Source organism: Parus major, chromosome 6, assembly GCF_001522545.3.
Source record: "Parus major isolate Abel chromosome 6, Parus_major1.1, whole genome shotgun sequence".
Taxonomy (NCBI): domain Eukaryota; kingdom Metazoa; phylum Chordata; class Aves; order Passeriformes; family Paridae; genus Parus; species Parus major.
The window spans coordinates 33,530,233-33,538,321 of NC_031775.1; the positions used below are offsets into that span (position 1 = coordinate 33,530,233).

General features: G+C 49.4%; 1 long non-coding RNA gene across 3 annotated transcripts in view; it reads right to left on the reverse strand.

Annotated features, from left to right (window-relative positions):
• Positions 1 to 3,951: 3,951 nt before the first annotated feature.
• LOC107206538 overlaps positions 3,952 to 8,089 on the reverse strand; it is a 7,152-nt gene continuing 3,014 nt past the window's right edge. For 2 of the 3 annotated variants that reach the window (XR_001522449.1, XR_001522448.2), the window contains exons 2-3: positions 7,001 to 7,123; positions 3,952 to 6,255 (exon numbers count right to left, since the gene is read on the reverse strand). This is a non-coding gene — a long non-coding RNA (uncharacterized LOC107206538). The remainder of the gene's footprint in view (positions 6,256 to 7,000; positions 7,124 to 8,089) is intronic. The other variant, XR_001522450.1, reaches the window with a different exon arrangement.

Sequence of the window (8,089 nt, forward strand, 5' to 3'; positions counted from 1 at the left end):
AGCTCTCCCAGCCCCTTCACTCCCCCAGTTTGGTTTCTCTTGGGGCAGCTCCACGATTTCATCTCCTCCACAAACAGCAGCAGAGGCCAAGCTCTGAGCACAGCCTGGCTGAGCTGAGATGTCCCACCTAGGAAACTTCCCTTGGATTTTTAATTATTTACACAATCCAACACTTGTAAATATTCCATTAAAACATACCCTTGACAAACAAATCTCTCCATGCTAATCATCTTTAAAATATCCCAGGCTCCCTAAAATCTGAGCTCCAGGGAGAACAAACAGCATTGCTGCAACCTGCAAAACGTTCATTTTTCATGCTGCTGCCTCTTCCATTTTCCAGCCCTGTTTCTATTCCTAATTAAGCAAACTTGAGAGTGATCCAGAAATACAAAGAGGAGCAGCTGAATTTGGAGGCATTAAGAGAATTTTAAATGTCTTGCTTTTAGCCTCAAAACTGAATTCAGGTGAGGAAAAAGTAAGTAAGTAATATATATATATTTTTAATCCTCCGTGTACCCCTCTATTAATGACAATTACAACACTTCAAAGCACATTAATTTCCTGCTTTTAAGTTTTCTATAGCAACAGTTTGTTGAAAGAGTTTGATTTCATTGTATTATGCCAATACTACCCTGGTAGAAATTTCAATCTTTTTAGACAGAAAGAAGTGCAAAAAAATTGCATTAACAACGAGCACAAAGAAATTGAAACTCTCAATGCTTCTAATTTATGCCATTTTCCTGTGGGTTTTTTTTAAAGCTCTTTTATTTTCTACCAGCTTGATGCGGATTTAATGTGGGTTGCATTTCTCAGGGAAGGAGCTGAGGGGAGGGAAGGGCGAGGCAGGAGCCAGGACAGGGAGCCACAGCTCACCTGGGGCTGCACGGGGCATCAACGAGACCTCGTCCACCTGCACCCTGCATTTCTGCATCCCCTGACCCAGGAGGGACCTGGAGCTGCTGGGGAGGATCCAGAGGAGGCCCCGGAGCTGCTCCAGGGCTGGAGCCAGGCTGGGACACCTGGGGGGGCTCACCTGGACAGGAGAAGCTCCAGGAGAGCTCAGAGCCCCTGCCAGGGCCTGAGGGGCTCCAGGAGAGCTGGAGAGGGACTGGGGACAAGGGATGGAGGGACAGGACACAGGGAATGGCTCCCAGTGCCAGAGGGCAGGGCTGGCTGGGATTTTGGGCAGGGATTGTTCCTGGCAGGGTGGGCAGGGGCTGGGATGGAATTCCCAGAGCAGCTGGGGCTGCCCCTGGATCCCTGGCAGTGCCCAAGGCCAGGCTGGACATTGGGGCTGGAGCAGCTGGGACAGGGGAAGGTGTCCCTGCCATGGCTGGGTGGGATGGGGGGATTTGGGGTCCCTTCCAGCCCACCCAGACCAGGCTGGGATTCCCTTCCTTTTCTGCCCCTCTGCAGATGCTCGCTGTGACAAGAGGGACAGCAGGGACCAGGGGAGCCCTGAGCACCCAGGGGACCAAGACAGACCTGCAGCACTCGGTGTCACCCTAACTCAGCAGATTAATTGGCAATGACTTCTGCTTAACCACTTCTCCTAAGACAAGTTGGAAAAAAATTCAATAAAACTTGTGTTAAGCTGATTCCACGCCGCAGTACAAACAAAGTGTGGAGCAGCCTAATCCTCTTACACCAGGGAACAGGCTCCTAAAGTCATTATTTAATAAGATTAAATACTGCAGGTCATAAAAATTAATGTATACAGCTGCCATGGTTTAAAAACCACACGTCTGCAGAGTGGGACGGATTTATTTCCTGTGGAGAGGCAAAGGTGAGCACAAGGTGTGGCTGCCCCTGGATCCCTGGCAGTGCCCAAGGCCAGGCTGGACACTGGGGCTGGAGCAGCTGGGACAGGGGAAGGTGTCCCTGCCATGGCACAGCACTGAAATTGCCTCTTTGAATGCAAACATTCACTTTCAGTTGTTTAAAAATTATTTTTAAAAATCCCTGTGAGGCATAAAGGTCCTGAACTCCCTCCCAGCCATACTGATTTCATCAAAAAGGAGGAAAGGAAAGGCTTGGACTTCATGAAACCTTTTCTCTACTTTACCCAAACCTTGCTTAAACCTTTTATTCCTTGCCCCAATTTACCCAATTTTCCTCATGAGACCTAAAAGGAGGAGGGAAGAGAGGATAAAGGCACCCATCAGCACTGTTCTGTTCTCTCATTAAACTTCAGATACTGTGTTAAAGTCTTTGAATCCAGAAAGAACAAAAGTGTTTCTTACATTAAAAAAAGGGAAGAAATAGAAATACATATAAATATATAATTACATATAGAAATATTGAATTATTTATAAAATCTCTATCTGAGGCCCTGCTGCCAGTCTGGCTGTTTGCATTTGGAGACGCCAATCCCGGCCCTAAACCCCAGCCAAGGCCAGCCCTGCCAGGTGTCTTTACCTGGGGAACGTCCCCCACACCCCAGGCTGCTGCTGGCCCGGAATCAGGGAATTGTGAGGCTGGACAAGCCCTGTCACACCATCAAATCCACCCATTCCCAGCAGGGCCAAGGCCAGCACTGCCCCGTGTCCCCAGCTGCCACATCCTCACGGCTCCGAGTTCCCCAGGGATGGGGACCCCAGCCCTGCCTCAGCAGCCCTTCCCATGGAGAATTAATTCCAAATACCCACTCCAGACCTCTCCTGGCCCAGCCTGAGGCCTGTCCACCTCCAACCCACCCCAAAGAGAAACGCAGCAATCTCCCCAATTAAAACAATCCATCATTGTTGGGGCTCTGCTCATCAAAGAGCAGAAGCTGCAGACACAGAAAGGATTCTCACCACTGGCAATTTCTGAAGTAATATTTTAACAAAAGGAAAAATCCTTCCATCACCTCCTGGAAATGCCAGCTTGCAGAGAAATAAATATCTCTTTTGTATCAAAGTGATTCCCAATCCCTTTGATAAATCTTACCAGTGTGCAGTTGAAGCAACCCCACAAAGGGCTGGAAGAATCATCCAAATGCATCTGAACAACTCTGTTTATTTTGTATTCCGGAGCGCATCGCAGCCAGCCCGCAGAGCTCCTCCATTAGTCTTTAAAAATAGTATTAAAGGACATTTCTGTCTATTTAAATTATGTCTATTTTCATTTAAATGAGTTGCTAAATAACAAGCTCCACGCCGGCATTACGCTGGAGTGTGTGACTGTGAGAAATACACTTCAAACAAAACAAATGAGGGAACCTGGAAGTTGCTACAGCAGAGGAAGGACATATTTTTGTGCAAAAGTAAACAGAGAACAACGGCAAGTCATCAAAAATACGATAATGAACCCCCCGTGCTCCATGCGTGAGGAGCGGCACATACGGAGAGCTCAGCGCACTCCCGTGAGGGTTTTATTTATAAACAATGCACAAACCTGGCAGTTCCTTCCTCAGCTGGGAGGGAGCATCCCCTTCCCCATCAGCTGGGGACCGCAGCTGTCCCGTGCCAGCCCCGCACGGACACGGCTCCAGCGCTCAGAGCTGGCCCGGCAGGCTCAGGGACAGCGTGGGCAGCTCCCTGCCAGCTCTGCACCCCGGAGCTGGGCCATGTACAGCAGCTGCCTGGATCAGATGGAATCCACACAGCCAAGGCAATGTTGGTGTTGAGGCTGGGACTCCCAGGGTTCACCTCCTGGGCTGCCAGCACCTGCTGTTCTCCAGCTGGTGAAAAATATTGTTGGGATTCACCTCTGCGGGACTCAAATCTCATGGGAATAAAGTCCAGCTCTACTGGCTTAGGATGAGATTTATGGAACCACAGAATTATGGAATCCCGGACTGGTTTGGGTGGGAGGGACCCCAAATCCCCCCCATCCCAGCCCAGCCATGGCAGGGACACCTTCCCCTGTCCCAGCTGCTCCAGCCCCAATGTCCAGCCTGGCCTTGGGCACTGCCAGGGATCCAGGGGCAGCCCCAGCTGCTCTGGGAATTCCATCCCAGCCCTGCCCACCCTGCCAGGGATGGATTCTTCCACTTAGCAAAGTTAAAGAAGAATCAAAGTTTGCCTTAAACTAAAAGCCCCCTTCAGCTGCACACCAGGAACCTGGGCACCATCAAATCCATCAGGAGCACGTCAGAGAAGAAACGCTGCACGTGAGACACATTGGATCAAACCCCAGCACCGGGAACCTCTCGGGGAAACGTGCCTGGAATTTCAAACTTCCAGAGCAAGCTGGGCACATCCACCCCCAGCACAAGGAGACTGTGACTCTGTTGGCTACCAGTGACACTTCGATTTTTAATCACTGCCAAGTGAATACAGCTCCTCGTGTTTTGCAGCAAGTTGAGGCCAGGGTCTTATTCAGCCACCTACTACGTGTTGCTTGGATATGGATTATTATTTCCCAAGCAGGATGTGGAATATTTTATTTTTGTACCAACGGATCTTGCTCACACGCAATCATTTGCATTCTTAAGAAGCCAACCCAGTCTGCTTTGTAACTCCTGTAAGCCCAGAAAAAGCATCCCCCCACTCCCTCTGTCTTGGGAACGGAATTTTCACAGCACACTAAGTATCTTCTGATTAGAGTTTGGGGGTTTTTATAAAAATACAGCTTTGACATGCCAAGGCACATTAGGCAAGACAAGGAACAAAGTCACACAGCAACAATGGACGTCATAAATAATTAATAAATATAAATGTACCAAGTGAGAGCAGGGATCAGAGCGTACGTGAGGATCTGGGCTCCACACAACATAAAAAAGTAACTCTCACATAAAACCACCTTTTACCATGGCTGTAAAGCTGCCCCTCTCCCCTGGCGCTCTGGAATGGTTTCTTAAAACTGCAAAGATTTGGGTCTTTTTGTTGATATATTTCCAAAGGAATAAATCCATCTTCTGTAAACAGAAAGAGCAGGAAGTTTTCTCAATATAGGTAATTTGCATACATATTTACCCTCTAGAATATTGCCTGTTGCTGCAATGAAATGTAAAGAAATAATTCAATGTATACATTTGGTGTTCAAGCCATGCCACAAATCATGTGCACTTAATTCAACAGGGCCATAAACCCCAGAACTACAGGAGTAATCAAGAACCTACTTAACCTTTCTCCAGCAGCACTGCAAAAAGTTAGTGTGAAATATGTGACAATCCCCTAAAATTATAAGGAAAGGACAGCGAGCAAGGTGTGCTGTAAAACACAATCGGCATGAAGGCAAGGGAAAACTGGGAAAATGGAAGAAAAATTAGTTCTGGAGTCACGCTCAGTAACAGCTGATGTATGCTCACAATAAAATGAGATGCAGAATGCAAAACTCCTCGAAAATTAAAGTGTAATTTCAACAGGATTCAGCCAGCAGGTCTGAGAGCCACACAATTCCTGTGGGTCGGAGAAAAAGAAGAAATTAAGGAACGGCACAGAATCCCAGAACCTTTAAGGCTGGAAATGCCCCTCAAGGTCATGGAGCCCCAGCCCTGAGTGCCACCTCCAGGAATCCCCTGGGCACCCCCAGGGACGGGCACTCCAACCCTCCCTGCCAAGGCCTCAGCTCCCTTTCCAGGAAAAAAAACTCCTCCTAAAACACATAAAGGTTTTCTCAAGCCAAGGTCATAAAAAAGTTCCAAATTAAGGCTCAGGTGTGTTCCGTTGGATTGATGGAATTGCAAGGCAGAGAAAGGAAAGCCAGGGCAATTTCCTGCAGAGATGACCTTGGCTCAGTCAGGTATGGAAGCTCAGACAGACACAGCTATATTTCAATACTTACACACATATATATATATATATATATATATATATATATAAAATATCTATATATCTGGATTCCTGCAGAAAGCTCAGAAGTTTTAATTTCTCCAAGATAACCCGGAGCCAAGCGCAGACTTTCCCCACACAAAGTCCTGGAGGCTTTCACCAGCAGTGTGGTGCTGTCCCTGCATGCACTTTTAAAATAAAGAAATAATGTAATATTTAAAACTTCAGCTCCTCAAAGTCAGACCTCGAATCTACACTTGGAAAATTAAATAGTTTGCCTGATCACAGAAGTCCCAAATGGTGAATAATTTCTGTCAGCCCACACGTCTCTTTTGTAGAAGGGGAGAATTAAAACATTCATAGGTATTTGTAAAGTGAAATACAGATTTACTTCAAGAACATCCGTGGCTCAGCGTGGTTGGAGGTGGCACTTTGAGGTAATTACTGCAATTTCTCCGACAATTTCACAGCCAGGTCAGGGAGCCTGTGCATCATTTGGTACATTTAATGTGGGAAATGTGTCGTGCTCTCAGAGCTGTGGGGTCTTGGGACAATCCTGCAGCCAAGGCAGAGCCCAGGGCTGAGACCCCAGGGCTGAGACCCCAGAGCACCCCAGAGCATCTCAGAGTACCCCAGAGCACCCCAGAGAATCCCAGAGCACCCCAGAGCACCCCAGAGCATCCCAGAGCATCCCAGAGCATCCCAGAGCACCCCAGAGCACACCCAGAGCACACCCAGAGCACCCCAGATCACCCCAGAGCATCCCAGAGCATCTCAGAGTACCCCAGAGCACCCCAGATCATCCCAGAGCACCCCAGAGCACACCCAGATCATCCCAGAGCATCCCAGATAATCCCAGAGCATCCCAGAGCATCCCAGATAATCCCAGAGCATCCCAGAGCACCCCAGATCATCCCAGAGCACACTCAGAGTACCCCAGAGTATCCCAGAGCACCCCAGAGCACACCCAGAGCACACCCAGAGCACACCCAGAGCACCCCAGATCACCCCAGAGCACCCCAGAGCATCCCAGATCATCCCAGAGCACCCCAGATCACCCCAGAGCACACCCAGAGCACACCCAGAGCACACCCAGATCACCCCAGAGCACACCCAGAGCACACCCAGAGCACCCCAGATCATCCCAGAGCATCCCAGAACACCCAGATCACCCCAGAGTATCCCAGAGCACCCCAGCCCCACTTCCAGGACCAGAGCCCTGTGCCACAGGAAGTGTGGGAAGGGAAAATCCACACTCAGGACAACACCTGCCCATGAGGATTTGCTTCCCAAGCACTTACTCATGGAATCACAGAATGTCCTGGGCTGGAAGGACCCACAGGGATCATCCAGGTCAGCTCCTGGCCCTGCTCCTGTCGGTTATTCTGAGCCAATTCACTTGGACATGCCCCAAAAGGCTTAACCTGGAACGGGCCAGACAACGACAGAAAAGAGTTTAAAAAATAAATAACTCAGTCTGGTGTTAGCCTCTCATCTTGGAGATGCTTCTCTTCTGAAAAGTCTTTTAATTTCCCATCCTTTCAAATTTTATCTCTACAAATCTCTTCCAAACCTTGAACGGCAACAATTAAAATCTACTTGTTAGAAGCAACATTAGCTACAAAAAGCAAAGGAAAGGTCAGGGACGAGGAACTCGTGCAGACTCCCCCAGAGCAGGTAAGGAGGTGTTTTGACAGGAGGCTTCATTTGAATGAAATAAAACGTTCAGTTCTTGAGTTGGGTACAAATGGAAGTGTGTAGAGCTCAGAGTCTGGAGGTGGGTGGCTTTGGGCTGTAATTTTAATTAAGTGCTCATCCCCGTATGCAATACTTGGTATTTCTCTGCTGTCAGAAGGCAGATTTGGGGTGGTTTTGCTGCCATGCCAACCCTGCTGCCAGGAAGCACCGAGCAGGGCTGAGCAGAAAACCCAGCCAGGAGAACCTGGCAGCACTGAGGGCGTGATGTCCGTGTCAGTGATCCCCCGTGCTCTGTGGCCCCAGGGCGTCACCTGGGGACAGAACTGCAGTGGAGCGCGTGGCCGGGGGCTCTGCGGCCCCAGCACCTCCGTCCCCATCCCAGGGTGGGACCAGGGCTGCCGTGGGCTCCCTCCAGCAGCAGCAGCAGCCCTGCCACGGCTGGTGCTGGCCCCAGCCCAGCCCCACTCCTGGTGTGGGAGTGACTCCAGGAATGACCTCGGCCCTCCCAAGGAGCCCAGCGGGGACAACGCCTCACCCAGCAACCATCCACTGCCAGCCTGCAGCTAAAAATGGGCCTGGTGGATCCCGAGTGCAAGCCATTCCTGTCCAAAACGTGCCATTTCTGTCCAAAACGTGCTATTCCTGTCCAAAACGTGCCATTCCTGTCCAAAACGTGCCATTCCTGTCCAAAA